The sequence below is a fragment of the Stegodyphus dumicola genome, chromosome 3 (assembly GCF_044657685.1).
Source record: "Stegodyphus dumicola isolate Sdum_Otavi_A_Nest chromosome 3, ASM4465768v1".
NCBI lineage: Eukaryota > Metazoa > Arthropoda > Arachnida > Araneae > Eresidae > Stegodyphus > Stegodyphus dumicola.
Genome location: NC_140770.1, coordinates 73,403,895 through 73,420,485, shown reverse-complemented (window position 1 = coordinate 73,420,485; position 16,591 = coordinate 73,403,895). Strand labels below are relative to the sequence as shown.

General features: G+C 31.1%; 1 pseudogene across 1 annotated transcript in view; it reads left to right on the top strand.

The window, feature by feature from the left end:
• LOC118195081 (5-hydroxytryptamine receptor pseudogene) overlaps positions 1-16,591 on the top strand; it is a 677,424-nt pseudogene that overhangs the window by 434,602 nt on the left and 226,231 nt on the right. Inside the window, exon 4 of the transcript XR_015040225.1 lies at positions 8,503-11,573. The product of XR_015040225.1 is annotated as a 5-hydroxytryptamine receptor pseudogene (transcript). The remainder of the gene's footprint in view (positions 1-8,502; positions 11,574-16,591) is intronic.

Genomic DNA, 16,591 nt, shown 5'->3' with positions numbered 1-16,591 from the left:
TGCATGTTCAGGTGCAGCATTATTAATAATAATTTTTATTTTAAATAACCAAGCTCAGTATACTGAGAATTCTACAGTTATACAATTATGTTTCACTTACGTTATCTTTATTTTTATCTAAATCCCTCATCGCTTGTTTCGTAAAAATGAGAGTTTTGCTGAATTACACTATTACTTTCTGATTTAAGGAATTCCGAATTCAATGTTTATCATACAGGAAATTTTTATACATAGAAATTTGTATTCTACATCTATGGATACTACAGAAGAAAAATCGAAAAGCAATTGTTGTGTAAGATAGTCATTATCATTCGTAATACGTGCGGTTACTTGGAAAAATTTTCCTCAAACCTGCAAATAAATAACCCTTATATATGTTCGTAGCTTTAGTGAATACATTGAAACTTTCATCTGTAATCCTTCTAGCTACTTGCCCAAATTCTCTTTAAATTTGCAAATAACTAATCCTTCAATATTTGTTTGCAGCTTCTATGAATACTCGCAATTGTTTGAATGGCCTTTGCTTTTTTCATGGAAGAAGGAATATCTTTTAAGCAGAGAACGCAAACATTTTCTCCTGTCAAACAGATTTCAATCTAAAGATTTCTCTCCTGCTGCAGCTGAGATATCCTCATTAGCATATTCCAAGAATTTGAGTTTTTTCTGAAGTCTTCACTTATAAACAGTGCACTATTTCCTTTTTCCCTAACACACAATAAAATGTTACAGTGATGCAGAAATATCCCCGATGCTGTCGTTTTAGTTAGTTGTTCATTCTGTAAGCATCACTTTTATTAGATAGCCTTCAATGATGCATTCATTCTGTATTATTTCTAAGGTGAGAAACTACATACTGAAAAGGTTTTAATTTGGCTGTCTAATTTCTCGCTTTGTTAGGTTCTTTGTGAAGCTGTTAATAGTTGTGTGGAATTTGGTTAGTAGCAAAAAGTAGCATTTTATTGTATATAATTCTATCAAGCATATTTTAATTCAGATTACTGATAAACTATTGCATTGTATTATATGTATTCGTAGATTTTAATTCACATATTACGGTAGCTGAGTTTGATGAAAATAAGTGCTAAATATATCGTATGTTTAATATAAAAAACTGTTTTTCGTAATATTATTTCAGAGTCTTTCTTTTTCGAAACACCAGTTCTTTCATCTGCTCTGAAGTAGATATGATGTAGAAAATAATACCGTAAATAAGCTTAACAAATTTTTCTTCAGCACAATTTTCACGTTTAACGAAGGTTTGAGGCACAAATATTTCTAAATCGCTGTTCATGAATATATACAATTTCGTACAGATATGCATAAATGTCGAGATAAAGATCGGCAAAACATGTGTGGGTCTGAGACTGCGTATTTCTTAAACAACCAATTTTCTTAAAAAGCAAAGCATTCCAAAGAATTATTTTAATATTTTCTTCTCCTTATATTTCAATTGCAGAATATTTTGCCCAGTTCGCGAAATGAGATGTTTTTCATTCACTTTTATCACGGATTTTTAAACAACACATCTGTAAGGTTTATCCTAAATTTTAACAGTTACCTTTAGATAAAGCTATTTTCCTATCCCTCCTAATTTAAGCTTACAATTTCCTACCAGAATGTGTTTTTTGAATCGGGATTAATGCAAATCAGTAAGATTGATATTTAAGCCGCTGTTCCGCTGACTTCGTTAGAGAGCCAGAGTTTTTCACTAGCACGCATTTGCCTGTTGGCTACACTCTCTCTAAGCTATTACTACGCTCGACCGTATCTCAGGCTCTTGATACCTTCGCCAGTCTAGTTGATATTTAGGGGCCACGTACTTAGAATTTTGATAGCTTCGGTTATATCTTTTTTAGTTCAGTTTCATTTTTTATTACTTGAGTTCAAGCCCAAGTGGAGGCTTTGCTGTACGCTCTGAGAAAGGAGCCGACTGTTCAATTCTTATTTTGAGAAATAAAGGGTAATTAACCCTTTTTGAGTTTTACGTATCTGTTTCTGAACTAAAGCGAATATTCGCTTACCTTTCACAAGGTTCCTACATATTTAGCCGTTAGATAACATGTTGAAACCCCACACATCTAACAGAACAGCCATTCTATAACTTAGCATTTTTTTCTGAATCGTCGGCCTTTTCTTTTAATTTATGACCTCTAAGTTTTCCTAATTATTCGATTTAGAAAATAAAAATGATGCCGCAGACAACTTAGAGCTATATAGGAGTTCTTTTAAAATGACAAAAAACGAGATCGAAATAATTCAATTTCCTTAATTAACAATTGCATGATTGGCAGTTCTTTTCCATTAGGAGTTAATTGTTAAGAACCAGAAAAGATACTAAGTAAATTCTGTATTTTGGTGTCCATAATATGAATGAAACAGGAATCAAACCAAGATGCCAAAAAAGATGCTAAGTAAATTCTATATTTTGGTGTCCATAATATGAATGAAACAGAAATAACTCTAATATATGCTTTTTAATATATATTCATGCTCCTGTGTCTAAGGCATCTCAAAATGAGGTCTGTCATCTCCAAAGCTGCTTTACAAGTTTTCAAAAAAAAAAAAAAAATACTTGTCTTGCAATGATCGGATGTTACTCGAGCGGGCTTATATCAAAAGACTAATGAAGGTTGCATTTGGGAATAGTTCAAAACAAGTCTTTTTTTCTCGTTTGCGTTAGCACAACTATTGATCAGTTAGCTCTAGTACTCCAATAGGATTAACTCTGGTAGCAACTTAAGAAGATAGATTAAAACGAAAGGGATGGCAAAACTTTTATGTTTATGTGCAATTAGGGAGGTTCAGGTAAAATTAAGGGGAACATAATGCAATTAATGTCGATTATGATATGTGAATGAGGAATACAATATATGGCAGCAATCGGCATTATCTTCCTATTCGGGCTGTATTTAAAAGGTCCAGACCCTGGTAATAAGCTATTTCCTTGTCTAATCATCTTGAATATTTACCAATTTAAAATCAATATTAGGTTCATTTTGATTTTAAAATTTAAAATATATATGTTCAACAGAAATGGGAAAGATTTATGTAAACTACTGCGTGTGGATTACTTTTCCCGTAAGATATAAAAACTTTACTTTTTTGCTTTAAAAACTTTTGTATCTCAAAACACTCCTCAAGTAAAAATTGTGTTCAAGGAACAATATTATATTCACACAAAATTTAATCTTATCAAACTCATGTATACATAAATTTAAATAATTATTAAACCAAAATCGAAACCTTCAACTGTAAAGTGCATCAAGAAATTACAGACGTTCTAAATAAAAAGGTAGAAAATAACTTGAATAGTGAATATTAACTGCTATAAAAGAATTAAAAATTAATTAGACATAAAATATTTTAGCCAATAATCGAAACTTTCGCAGAAATGATTTTTACTATGGAGATGTTGAAATATTTTATACATTTTGAGATACTTAATTAAAAGTTAAGAACAACAACAATTATATCTATTATGTTGGTTTAATTTATATTCTATGCACTATTTTTAATTTGATCTGCAGTAATAATTCAATTTAAAGTAACTTTAAAGTTTAAAGTGTCATAATTGAATGCTGCCTAAAATCACTTTTGTGACTTATCACAATGCAAAGTGACTTATCACAATGCAAAAACACAATGCAAAGTGTTTTTGGAAACTCAACTATTCAATTTTAATAAATAAAGTTTTCAAATTTGTAAACTTTATGATTTACAAAAATAGAAATAAATGTTATAAAAGTGTATAATTTATTCTCGAATTTGAAACAAATAAAAATTTCAGAAAAAATTCTTTGACATTAAGATGATTATCTAAACACAAAAAGGTTTAAAATAAATACGTAAATAGAGAAATTCTTACAAATAAAGCAAAATATATACAATTCAAAAATAAATTTTGTTTTTTTACTTAGAAATCTCATTTCAACTTAAAAGGAATTTAATGAGTTTATTTAATAGTTTCCAGAAATTTTACTTCTAGGGATACTACAGTGCCTTATGTATCGCAACATACGTAACAACCTAAATCGAAAAAAAAAGTAATTTACTTTTAAATTAAGATCAGGAACTTTCAGTGAACTGTAAATTGGTTTCATGTTAATAGCAAATTAGCTTTTTATTACCACATAATAAAAATCTTTCCCTGTTCAATCATTGTTAAGTTCCTTAATAGCACTTAGGTGGCTACTTTTACTCCCATAACAGCCTCAATTAAGAATAAAAAGGTCATCAAAGTTTCACCTAAATGTGCTCCAGACATGTTTTAGTTCATTCTTTAACGTACATTTAAACACAGTATAAACTAAAAGCATTCTTCTCTTCAGGAGATGGATTTTGTCTCGAAAAAGAAAGCACTTGGAATGAGAAACTACCATCTCCAAAGAATTTTAATATAATCTAAATTGAAAAGACTGCTTTTCTTGAAGATAAACTATTTCAGAAACACACTGATGGGGCATGCAGGAGAAAACGTGTTGCTAACTTTTCTCTAATGTTAAACTCCAAACTCTTTGGAAACGAAATTAGGAAGAACTGAAGCAGAAAATTGCAGTAGAGTTGAAAAGACCAATTAATTGTGGATGAAATAAGTCGATTAGAAACGGAAAATCATTTGCGTCACATAGATGTTAAGAATCGACTTCAAATCGCCTTTTGAAAATCTAGATTTAAGAAACAATAATCAACTGTTAGAATAAAAATTAAAGTTCGGTATACAGAAAGAGATATCAAATTTTGCAATTAAATAAGGAAATATGAATTTTGTAATGTGAAGGATTTTTTCCTTTACTTTGACATTTATTTATAGCATTGGTGTTGAAAGCATACTTAGCAGAATCTTTCTAAAGCTTTTGCAGCGTAACGTTAGGTTACGCTACCATAAATGCATCATCCATTTGCTTCGTGAAGTGTTTCTCCTGCGTGAAATGTAAATCTTTTAACTTGTCTTTTACTTGTTCCGTTATAAACTTATAAATGAGCTATTTATTTATAAAATGAGCAATTTTAATAACTTAAGTACCAGATTTATGTTTCATTAAATTTCGCAAAATAATCGTTTTAAATATAACATTGATAAGACACCTGATATCAAGTAGTAGTAGCTCCCAGTACATATCATACCACATAGCAGGATTAAAAAGGGCTAAGTAATTTGTGAATCAGTAAATGAATGTTTAATGTTTTTTACAGTGTAAGAGGTTAGCATGTTCAGATAAAAACTAAAATATCTACTATTAGAATCTCAGCGAGGACACAGTTAAATTTTCACTTTTCTTCTCCGAAAGTCTTAATAGAACGTAAAGACATTATGTGTTTTTGAAGCAGGAGAAGAGACAAATGTGCACTGCCCTCCCCGGTACTCGAACCTGGGCCTCTCGAATACACGCCGAGTGTTTTACCGTTACACCACAAAGGCATGCGGAAAAGAGGGAGAAAATACCTTATGTACTCCTTCTTTTAAAGAGCGACTGTGGGGATTATTGGGGATCATTGGACTAAAGGTACAGTGCTCGCGTCTTCCGTCAATGGAATGGAATGGAATGGGGATTATTGGACACAATCGCCAAATCCTGGTGATGAAGAATCATCATTCACCACCCTTTGGTGCAGGCATCACTGTAGAGACATTAGGTATTTTTGAAGTAGGAGAAGAGACAAATGTACAATGCATTCGCCGGGTTTCGAACCTGGACCTCTCGGTTACGCGCCGAGTGTTCTACCGTTATATCACGAAGGCGGAAGGGAGGGAGAAAATACTTTTTAAGTCTTTAAATTGACGCCCCCAACTATAACATTTGTTGGTAGGTAATTTGTCGCCAGTTGGATATGGTCGACTGAGCCTGGAGTTACTTCCTTAGTCGTTCTTAAATGAGGAAAAATGTATAAATATTGTGTTCCTCTTTGCATGCTCTAATCGCCTGTATGGTTTGACCCATCTAGCAAGTAGGATATTTGGCGTTCTAATCCCGGTGGGAATACAATTGATTTTTCATGTTTCTTCCAAAGAAATCCCTAATATTATGCACTAATTAACCTTGAAAATTCATAAACTAGTTTTGCTTTCATATTCCGAATATATCTTCCATAACTGAGTTAAATAAATCCATTACTTCGAATTTATTTCATCTAATTCAGATCATGTTAGCAATTCAATAGTGCAATATGATTCATTTACACTGCATTACAAGGTTTATAGTCGAAATATATAACTTGCTTATTATTATGCTCTTTAACCACGCATGCTTTCTTCCCATTGAGCTAAAATCGTAGGGAACTAGGTTTAATTAATTAAAAATTTCACTATGATTTCTTAGTGAACTGAAGTTCATTAACTCTTGAGAAAAATAAATATCGTTTCCTATGTTTAAAAGAAAAAATACACTTGATGAATAATGAAGAAGGCATTCATTATGAAGGTAAACAATTTAATGTTTATCGCAGATGTATTATGCCTTCATTGCATCACATTTCCATTTAATGTCACTTTTATGAGATGTCAAGTCCTATTACTAAGTTTTCGTTGCCATGTATTCTCCAAAAAAAATCTCATTCTTGGTTATATGAAATACGTCAAAACTTAATTAAAAAGCACTCAAGCAACGCATAAATTGAGCAGCGCCATCTGTTAACAATTAAAAAAGGAAAAGCTGTCTATCAAAATCAAAGATATGTTCAAAAGAAGAAGACATTTTTTAACGTTAGTTAATTCTTTGTTATTCAGTGTGCTGATATGAAGCTTTCTTTTCATGCAATATTTTTAAACGAATTTTTTAAAAATTTATTCCATAAGTTATTCACTTTCAAAAAATAATATACTCCCAAATTGTACTTTTTAAATATTTCCTTCACTTAAATATTGTCCCTTTTTTCATAATTTCATGTTCATTATTTTTCTCTCTATCTAGCTCCGAGCTCTTAATATAAGCATAGATTTTTATGCATTATTCATATTTCATATTCCTTCTTTTTCCAATATTTTTATCTAAGCAAGAACCAAGCTGTTCAGAGATTATGATATCATAGTTCAAACGACATTTTCTTTGTTAAAATTGCATAAAAAGGCCAATCCTTTTATAAAGGATTAACATATTAAAATAAGTATCTAAGCTTTGTAGCCTGGGCGATTTCTTATATTAAAATAATTTTTCCGTCCTGAGCTCGAAAAATGTTACCCCTTTCAGAACTTGAAATAAAAGAAGAGCAAGGCGACTACAGACGTAAAAACCTTTATTAGTGCATGACTTCTTTTATATACTTTAGCGTGAAATCATCTTTAAAACTTTATTTCATCATATACTTTTAAATATAATATCAATCTGTCAATATTAAATCAGTATACCTTTAGGCATAATATCAATTTTAAATCATTATTATTTTGTGTCAAAAAATTTTGATTTCATACATAAAATCATTTACTTTCAGCTGGTCTTACACATTATCATTGTAATGTGCCCTTTTATCAAACTTTTACAGAAGCATGTTGTGTGAAAACGGTGTTTTCAGATATTTATATTTCTTAAAAGTTTCAGTTTCTGTTATTTGGTTACAAATATTATTGTTATTTATGTGAAAATATTAGAATTTTCCTTTTCTCAGAACTGCAAATGCCATCATATTAAGCAGGTGAAATTTTTCCTAATTACTGAGTATAAGCTCTATATTTGAGGTTTGATTACGTACAATGAAAAAATAGAAAAAAAATTGGAGCGCAAAACAAAGTGTCGACACAAAGATGATCCTATGCAAAACACAATGAAAAATAATAAGTAGGGCAATTTCTCAGACTCAGAATCAATGAAATTTTAAAAAATTATATTTAAGGAAACAAGACGGCAGCTAATACTGAGTAGTTCCACAGAACTCACGTATATGCATGATAGATGTATTTAAGTTCATACCATCTCCTGCAATTAATCAACTTTCTAAGGAGGTGTTCGACAGTTTCAGACTGGCAGCTGATCTTGTTCAAATATTTTTCGATGAGATCAGTACAATTTTTTACACTGCATGCTAAAATACAGTTTTAAGAATATCCAAAATAAGACACAGGTAATATAAACTGGAGAATATCTTTCACTTAGTGCAGATCTGTAAGATTCCAAAATTTTTGTCCTAATATATATACTTATAATTACAAAAAATGTATTTTAAATTAAACAAAATCTCCTGATTTCATGTTTTAGGATGTTTTATCATCCGTTTCCTGCTGAGTGATTATTTTGAAATCTATGGAAATGTGAGATATATCACATCTGCATATGATATTTCTTATTTATTAGCAGCATACTAGTATTAGCAGCAGTCGTTAATTATACACCTAAATTACAATAATGTAATTCATATTTCTAAATACACATGGAAGATTTTATTTAGATAGATGCTTCGTAAGTTTCAAATGCTTACAAATGTCTTTTTAAGATATTTCCTTTTTTATATACATGCATGCCTTATTTCGTTTTAAGCAAAAATTTCTAACATAATTTTTCTTTCTTTTTCCAGGACGGGAGTCACAAAGCAATCTACGTATGAAGAATATAATTTATTAAAGATTTCTGTCATTTATATGATAATAACTGTGTTGTAGTAACATTATTGGAATTGAAATATAAGTCCAATATATTTTCACTCGGTGTCTGGTTAAATATCAATCCAGTGTTGAAAATCAATGAATATGTTGATATGAAAAAAATAAATTCAGATTTATATAAAATAATATCATCCGTTTCCTGCTGAGTGATTATTTTGCAATCTATGAAATGTGAGATATTATCATATCTGCATATGATATTTCTTATTTATTAGCAGCATACAATATTATTACAGCAGTCGTTAACTATATGCCTAAATTACAATAACAGATCATTCATCGACACTTCGAAATGTAAAATCTAAAGTCTAAATAAAAGCATAAAATGAAATATGATATTATGATGAATTCTCAGATAATGAAGAAAAACACTAACGCTGATTTCAACGTATCAGTTATGAACGTTTCATCAATTTAATGCACAGTTTTACTTCAAAAAGCACCATTAATTAATAACACGCTTAGGAATAAAAACAATTTTCAGTTATGAAGAACATATCTCTTGATCACGAGGTAAAATCTGATACATATTACAGGAATTTCACTGTCGTTGAAGCAGAATCAACAACTGAAATAATATGGTTCATCCTTATATGTCTTGCACTTGGAATCCTTATTAGTGCGACAATTATAGGCAACGTTTTCGTCATGGTAGCTATTGTAAAAGACAGAAATTTGAACAACTTGAGTAACTATTTAGTGTTTTCTTTGGCCCTTGCAGATTTGCTTGTGGCGTTGCTTGTAATGCCAATTGGTGCTGTGTATGAAGTGAAGAAAGAATGGAGCATGGGACCAGCTCTTTGTGACTTATGGACTTCTTGTGATGTTCTTTGTTGCACAGCTTCCATATTACATCTCTTAGCGATAGCAGTGGATAGATACTGGGCCGTCACTAATGTAGACTACGCCAGAAATCGCTGCAAAAAGCGAATTTACACTGCAATTTTTCTAGTCTGGGCCATATCTTTTACCGTGTCCATTGCACCCATATTCGGTTGGAAAGATCCCGAATTTAATTACAGAATAGAGATTGAGAAAAGGTGCTTAGTAAGTCAGGATTTAGGATATCAAGTCTTCGCAACTTGCTCCAGCTTCTACGTTCCCCTGATCATGATACTCATTCTTTATTCTAGAATTTTCCAAGAAGCTCGGAATCGAATCCGTAGGAGACCTGGTGCTGCAAGTCAAGCCATGCTTCTTGTACAAAGACCTCCTCCGGCATTGACAGATTCTAAGCGCAGCTGTAATTCCCCAACTCCAAGTTTCGATCCACCTTCTTACGTTGTGGATACAACATTATCGTGTCAGCTGGAGGATAGTACTACAATACAGTCACAAACAGTGAATGGTATCCAATCATCTAAACAGACAAGTAATTCTCAAGTTTCTTCTTCTAGTGGTGGGGCAATGGGACGTTTACTTCACATTGGAAAAAGAGAGAAAAAACCAGAAAATAATTTAGCTAAACGTGAGAAAAAAGCTGCTAAAACTCTTGCCATAATAACTGGCGTCTTTGTGATGTGCTGGCTACCATTCTTTATCATGGCTTTATTACTACCTCTCTGCAACGACTGCGAACCGAATTTTGCAATTTTTAGCGTATTTCTTTGGTTAGGTTATGCTAATTCTATGCTCAATCCCATAATCTATACTATTTTCAGTCCAGATTTTCGAAGTGCATTTCGAAAGTTACTCTGTTCCTTTAATCGAACACAACGACCTTCTCTGTAAGAGATAAAAGACAAGAACTTGAACTCTAGAAGATATTAAATGACGGACACGATTACATTAAATGGACAAACTCTCTACACGTTTCTCATATTATGAATGTTATAGAAAAGTGGTTTTCTGTAAAAGTCATAAAAACTATTAATACGATTGCACGAATATAATAACAAGACCAATATGTTGTCGTAGTTAATCAAATTATCATTCTTCTCAGTTGTTCAAATTCATGCTGCTAATAGTAGGCAACATTAGCTTAAAGGTCTGAGAAGTTACTCATTTAATAAATTTTGCTACTCTTAAAACATTTTAAAAACCAGATCTTGAAGTATATTAACCTAACGAGATCTATATCGAAATTTTCCAGTTCAATTTTAAGACTCAGGCTTGTAATAGGAATTCAAAAATATAAATTTCCTTCTACTACATATCGATAAATTAAAATATGCTATCAAGGTTTTTTTAATTTGTGTGATAATCATGATTATTTTCTTATTTAAAGCTATCATATTTAAGCTCTTTAAGAAAACTTGGCACAAGCTAAATTAACATTTAAATTAGCTGCAATATGAAACTGAAATTTTCAAAATTATCCCTACAGAAGCAAACGAATATTTGTACTTCGAAACCAAGATGAAAGAAATACAAACAGCTTTAGTGTAAATAAATATAATTATGATACGTGGCATATACATATGGAAAATATGTGTTAAAGAAAATGTTCCATGCACTGACATAAAGACATTTAAACTGGAAGTTGAATACCTTGGCTAATTTTAATGAGATATTCTAAGGTCAACACATTTCAAACCAATAACAAGTGCAAAATTTCTTTACTAATAAAAGGCACGGTCTTATAAAAGATCTCAAGCATCAGAGACGCTCGTGTTTATAAATCAAAGTAGAAGCTTTATGTGTCTGCAAACCGTGTTATAAATTGAATTTTCAACGTCTTTATTTTTATCTTAACAATGATTTATTCCATTTTTTGAAAATGCATGAAATTGTCAATCGTGAATATTACATGTTTTTACTCTGTGTGTGGAAGCTTCATTCTAAAATGGTTATCAATTGAACGTACTGAAAATGGTACATATGCTCAATAACATACGTATTATAAATAAAACTCGCAAAGCATCCATTGATATTTGATGTTATATGATCTGTTGTACATATCCAGCCCTAGATATATTCTAAGAAGCATTTAAGGAAATGTCAAGATAAGAAAAATGCTTATTCATACACTTTCAACAGGAAGGTGAGTAAAATTATCTTCATCTGCTAAACTTATACCTAATATTCTTTTTTTTGTCTTAATATATCTTTTCATGATTAAATATCGAACTTGTTATTTGACATATACTATTCACCAAATTTCTATTAACTTATTTGGGTGTATCGTATTTTATATCGCTCGCTGTGAAGTAAACTTTTGAATTCTCAATGCTGGGTCTGCAAAGTTTGGGTTGTGTAATGTTCCTTTGTAACGTTTAATGCTGAATTCGAAAACGACGTTCCTTTTTTCCCAATCACATCAGGGTTTATCGGAAATCTCAACTTTAAAATTTTTTAAAAGTCCAAACATTGCTAAACATAAGACCTTAAAATAGACTAAAATAGACTTAAATCGTTTTTTTCATAAAATTTATTCTCTATTTTGGCTTATACTAAGACAATTTACGTAAAATACACACTTTCATTTTATGCGTCAAAGTTTCCTTGGACCTTTCCTGCTCTACTTGTGCTTTTATGTTCTTGATGAGGTTTATTTCGGTGCAACATTCAGCAATAGTGAATCATCATCAAAGCAGTCCATTATCCTTGATACCTTCTTATCATTTATTTGATTACTTGATGAGATCTCTCACCCATCTTTTCACTAACGGTATCCTGATTTTCAGAAAAATAACCCAATCAAATTATCATCATCAACAACTTAACTTGAATTCAGGTAGTGAACCTTTATAGTCTTATAAAACAACCTAGATTTTTGCACTTCCCTACAGTATGTTCTGAACGAATGTTTTAAAGTTCGGATCTTTTTTATTGCCCAAAAACTCGCTTACTACGTCTTTAAAGACTCCGCAGGATTCTTTTTCAGAAAATTTCATTTGTTTCCCAAAATTACCATCTTTAAGAACCACTCTAATGCCAGCATAAGTAAAGACACCTTCTTTTGGTTTGATGGTTGATAAGGCTTGAAATTTGCCATGCATGTATTTAAAACATTGACCTTCTTCTGGTATGGCTTTGACGATTGCTTCTTCAAGCTTAACTTGATATTCTGAGGTGGGAGGAGAACTTTATGCGGATCTATCAGAGCTTTTCGGAGCACAGTTTTGATTCTAGATTCTAATGAAGCCTTTTTGGCCAATCTTTCTTTAACCTAAGATTACCTTGGTCACTGCTATGCCATTCGCACAAAAAAGAAGGAAACATTGTGTACCCCCTTGCTGTTTGTTCTTGGAGAATTTGAGACTGCAACACATAATCCAGTTCTGATCATCGTATTTAATCCTATCGAGAATGAATTCCAAATCTTCGAAACGCTCTATTAAATGGAAGGAATGTCCGAAGAGCCCAATGTACCTTTAACAATTAGAACACAATTAATGGGAAAATGAGACTCATTTGTATCAATTTTCATCAGAAAACTGAAGGGGGTCAGTTGGACCCCTCCCCATCTCTCATCAGAGCACTCAAATCCCTTGCTATGAGAAGGTTTAGCATAAACCACAAAAGAGGGATAAATTATAAGGAAAAAAACGGTATGTCTGTTTTAATTTCTCATATGTTAGCAATTTTTTATCTTTTTAACAATTTTGAAATCTGCGAAATCCGACAAGGCAGTTCTGGATTCAGCATTACAAAATATATAAGAATCAATTATCAGTTATTAAAAAACGCAAATTACAATTTAACTACAGATTAACTACAGATACAATACAACTATAGATTTAAATACAAAAACTTTCAATAAATACTAAAATGTGTTCTACTTAATTGCCTGCTTAATTATTGCTGTGTTTAAATGAAAGAAGTGCACAATATTCTTTGCATCGTTATTTCTCCTGTGAGAATGAATTTAGCGATACGTTTCCATCTCTTTAATAAGGGATGATATTAAAATTAATTCTGTATATTTATATTAAAATAAACGCTTCATACTAACATTGAAAAGTGTTTTATATATTCAAATATTATATTTTCTTCTAAAATAAAGTGTTGAAAATAATTGTCCTGAAAAGACTGTTAAAATATTACTATAGACATTTTCTATCAATAGCTTTCTTATTCTGAATTGTCTATTCTAACAGAAATAGCTATTCATATAAATGTGACATATACATGGCTAAAATAACAATGCTGTACCATATGGTTTAAGACATATTTGCAGGAGATGAAGGTCTCAAGAAATGAACTGAAAATCAGGTTTGCTGAATTTTTAATAAAGTACTTTAATTAATCATATATTATTTTATCCTATACCTAGCTGTAATTTCCAATTTTTGAAGTGAAATAAAAGAGATTTTATTTGAAAAATCATATTTGTATATATATATAAGGTATATATATATATATATATATATAAGGTACCTGTAGTTAATGCAATGTCCATTTCTTTATAGTTCTATATGTCATAACGTAATCGTAAATCCTATTTTCAGGATCCAATAGACGTCTTCCAGACACTTGGAAAAAGTCCATATTAGTTTACACTCTTACAATGATTCTCTACTAATAATCTATAGACACTTGGCTGCAGGCCCATAGATAAGTAGTGGTAGACAGGCCTGTATCTCAAAGACCCAAACTTTTAGGGGTCTTAGATAGTCTGTCACATTTTTGCTGTTAATAATAGATATGATACAAAACAAACGTAAGTTTATTATTCTTCTTTCTGTTCCTTTACATGGATAAAGCTATTCTAATTTTATAAATTTAGTTTTCCATATGTAGTGCAACAGAGTGTTTAATCGCTTAGCTAATAGAAAAATTATATAACACGTAAGCCGAAACTCAAAGCAAATCTTTGAAAGGCTAAATCGGGATCTGATCTATGTCCATGTTCTGTATTTTTTCTTTAATAAAACATAAATATCCTTAATTGAAAAACTGTTCAAAAGTTATCCCTTTAGTTTGAAATGTTTTTAATATATTGTATGTTATCCGGTTGCTCTGAAACAATCAAAAAGCTCACTATTGAATGAATTCTTAAAATATTTTTCTTCCTTACACAAGGTAATTTAAAAACGCATTTATGATTTAAGATGAGTAACATTTCGTACTTTTTACAGCACATTACATTTATGTAAGTTACGGAAGTTTCAGTGTACCAGCAAAACGTTGATGTAGAAAGCTATGTTATCTAAGCCAGAAATGGCCAACAAGTTGATTAGGAAAGGATTTTTGGTCGATCACAGCCGACAAAATATGATTTAAACGCGTAAACGCAACCTAATTTATCTACAAAATAGTAAGTTAAGAAAAAATATAATTTATAAATCTCAAAGCTCAATTAAGAGTACAACATATGTTTTTTAAAATGCCAATGTGAAAATCACAAGCAATGGCTATTGCCTCATTCATTGTAAGCGTGTAGAATGTTTAAAATGTCAAGAGAACAGGTAGATGGCAACACATTTCGAAGAAAAAGGTCCACCTTATATATATATATATATATGTGCGTGTGTGTGTAAAGACATAAAGTAAGAAATTTAGAACTTGATCACAATGACCAAAAATTGAAATTTATAATTAATAAATTTCAAGTAATCCTATAAATGTAGATAAGAATTTAAAAAGTGTTAAAAACCAAAACTTTTCAAACAAGTAATATCCCAATTCAAACAATTAAAGAAATTTAAAGAAAAACGAACATAATGGAAGAGGAGTTCAATCAACTTCAATGCCACTTCGTCATTAGGAAGAACACTGAAATCATTTGAAATCTCTCTTCCACAAAACCCCTTGATATGCTATATCCAGAGTTAGCCGATGAACCATTTCAATGAATTTTAATTATAATAGTTCCCTCGAAAATTCTGTGCCCTCCCTGAAGCAAGAAAAAAAAGTAAATTCTAGTTAAAATCTTGAACCTTAAATAAAGATAATTGTAGTTAAAAGAATGGAAATATAAGTGAAAAAATTCAAATCAAAATTTTACATTTAAGCAAAAAGCACATAGTCCGAGGAATTTAAAACTTACGTGAAATTATAAAACTTTAGTTAAAAGATAGGCATGTTTATATTTTGTTTAGAAAAAATTGTTTTGTAATTATACAGAATGATGATCTAAATTAATTGACTGACTTCATGTTAGATCCGACACAATGGATGGTTCGAACTTACGGTTTTCCCATTTGAAATTAATGCAAATTTTGCCTGAAATATGCGCAATCAACCATGTCTGCTATGGGTTCTTATAACAAGCACCAAGGTGTCCTTTCAAGGCAGTCCACTTACAATCAAACTAAACTGTCTATCGAGAGACCATTTTGTCCAATTTCTTTTGTAACTAACAGCTAAGTAAAATACCGAAACGTTACATTCTGGATAAGTAATGCATTATAAAAAATGTGAAGCATATGTGACAAGTGTTTTGCTTTTTTAATAAATGGACTTCATAGCTTTCCAAATAACCAGTATCCTATATATTGTATGCAGTTTTGGTCTTCGAACTGGATGGTCGGAACATTTTGGGCCCACGTTTCCGTAGTTTTGGAAATAAACCACAAGACAGTACTAGTGTTTATTTCATGTGAATGTGGAATACTGAAAAACGGGCATAACCCGATAAACCGTTTCAAAGGTAATTTATGAAATCTCTGAATGACAGAATTAAGGAATGAATTTGAGAGTGGGAAGAATTTGTCAAAATAGAAAACTAAAATTAACATTTGCGCCATATTATGTTATAAGAGTTTCGGAAAGGATTCAATGCTAAAATCGCGGAACAAAATCTGAGACTTGTGTGGCTATGCTCTTAGCACAGTAAGAAACCGGTTTTACACGATTTGAGATACTTACATTGCCTAGGAGATTGAAGCTTGGTTTCAGACAGACTTCCACAAAATGCATACACTAATGTGTAATCTAAGAGAAAGTATTTCAGCTTAAGATATTGGTTAGAACCTTAAAATTGGAAATTTCCCTGCATTTCGCCATTTATAGAAACATGAAATCACTTCCAAGCTCAATATATGGTTTTGAATTATTTGAAGGAAACGAATAGGCTAGATTATGTCCCTGCGTATTTTCTCAGTTTGACTCCAT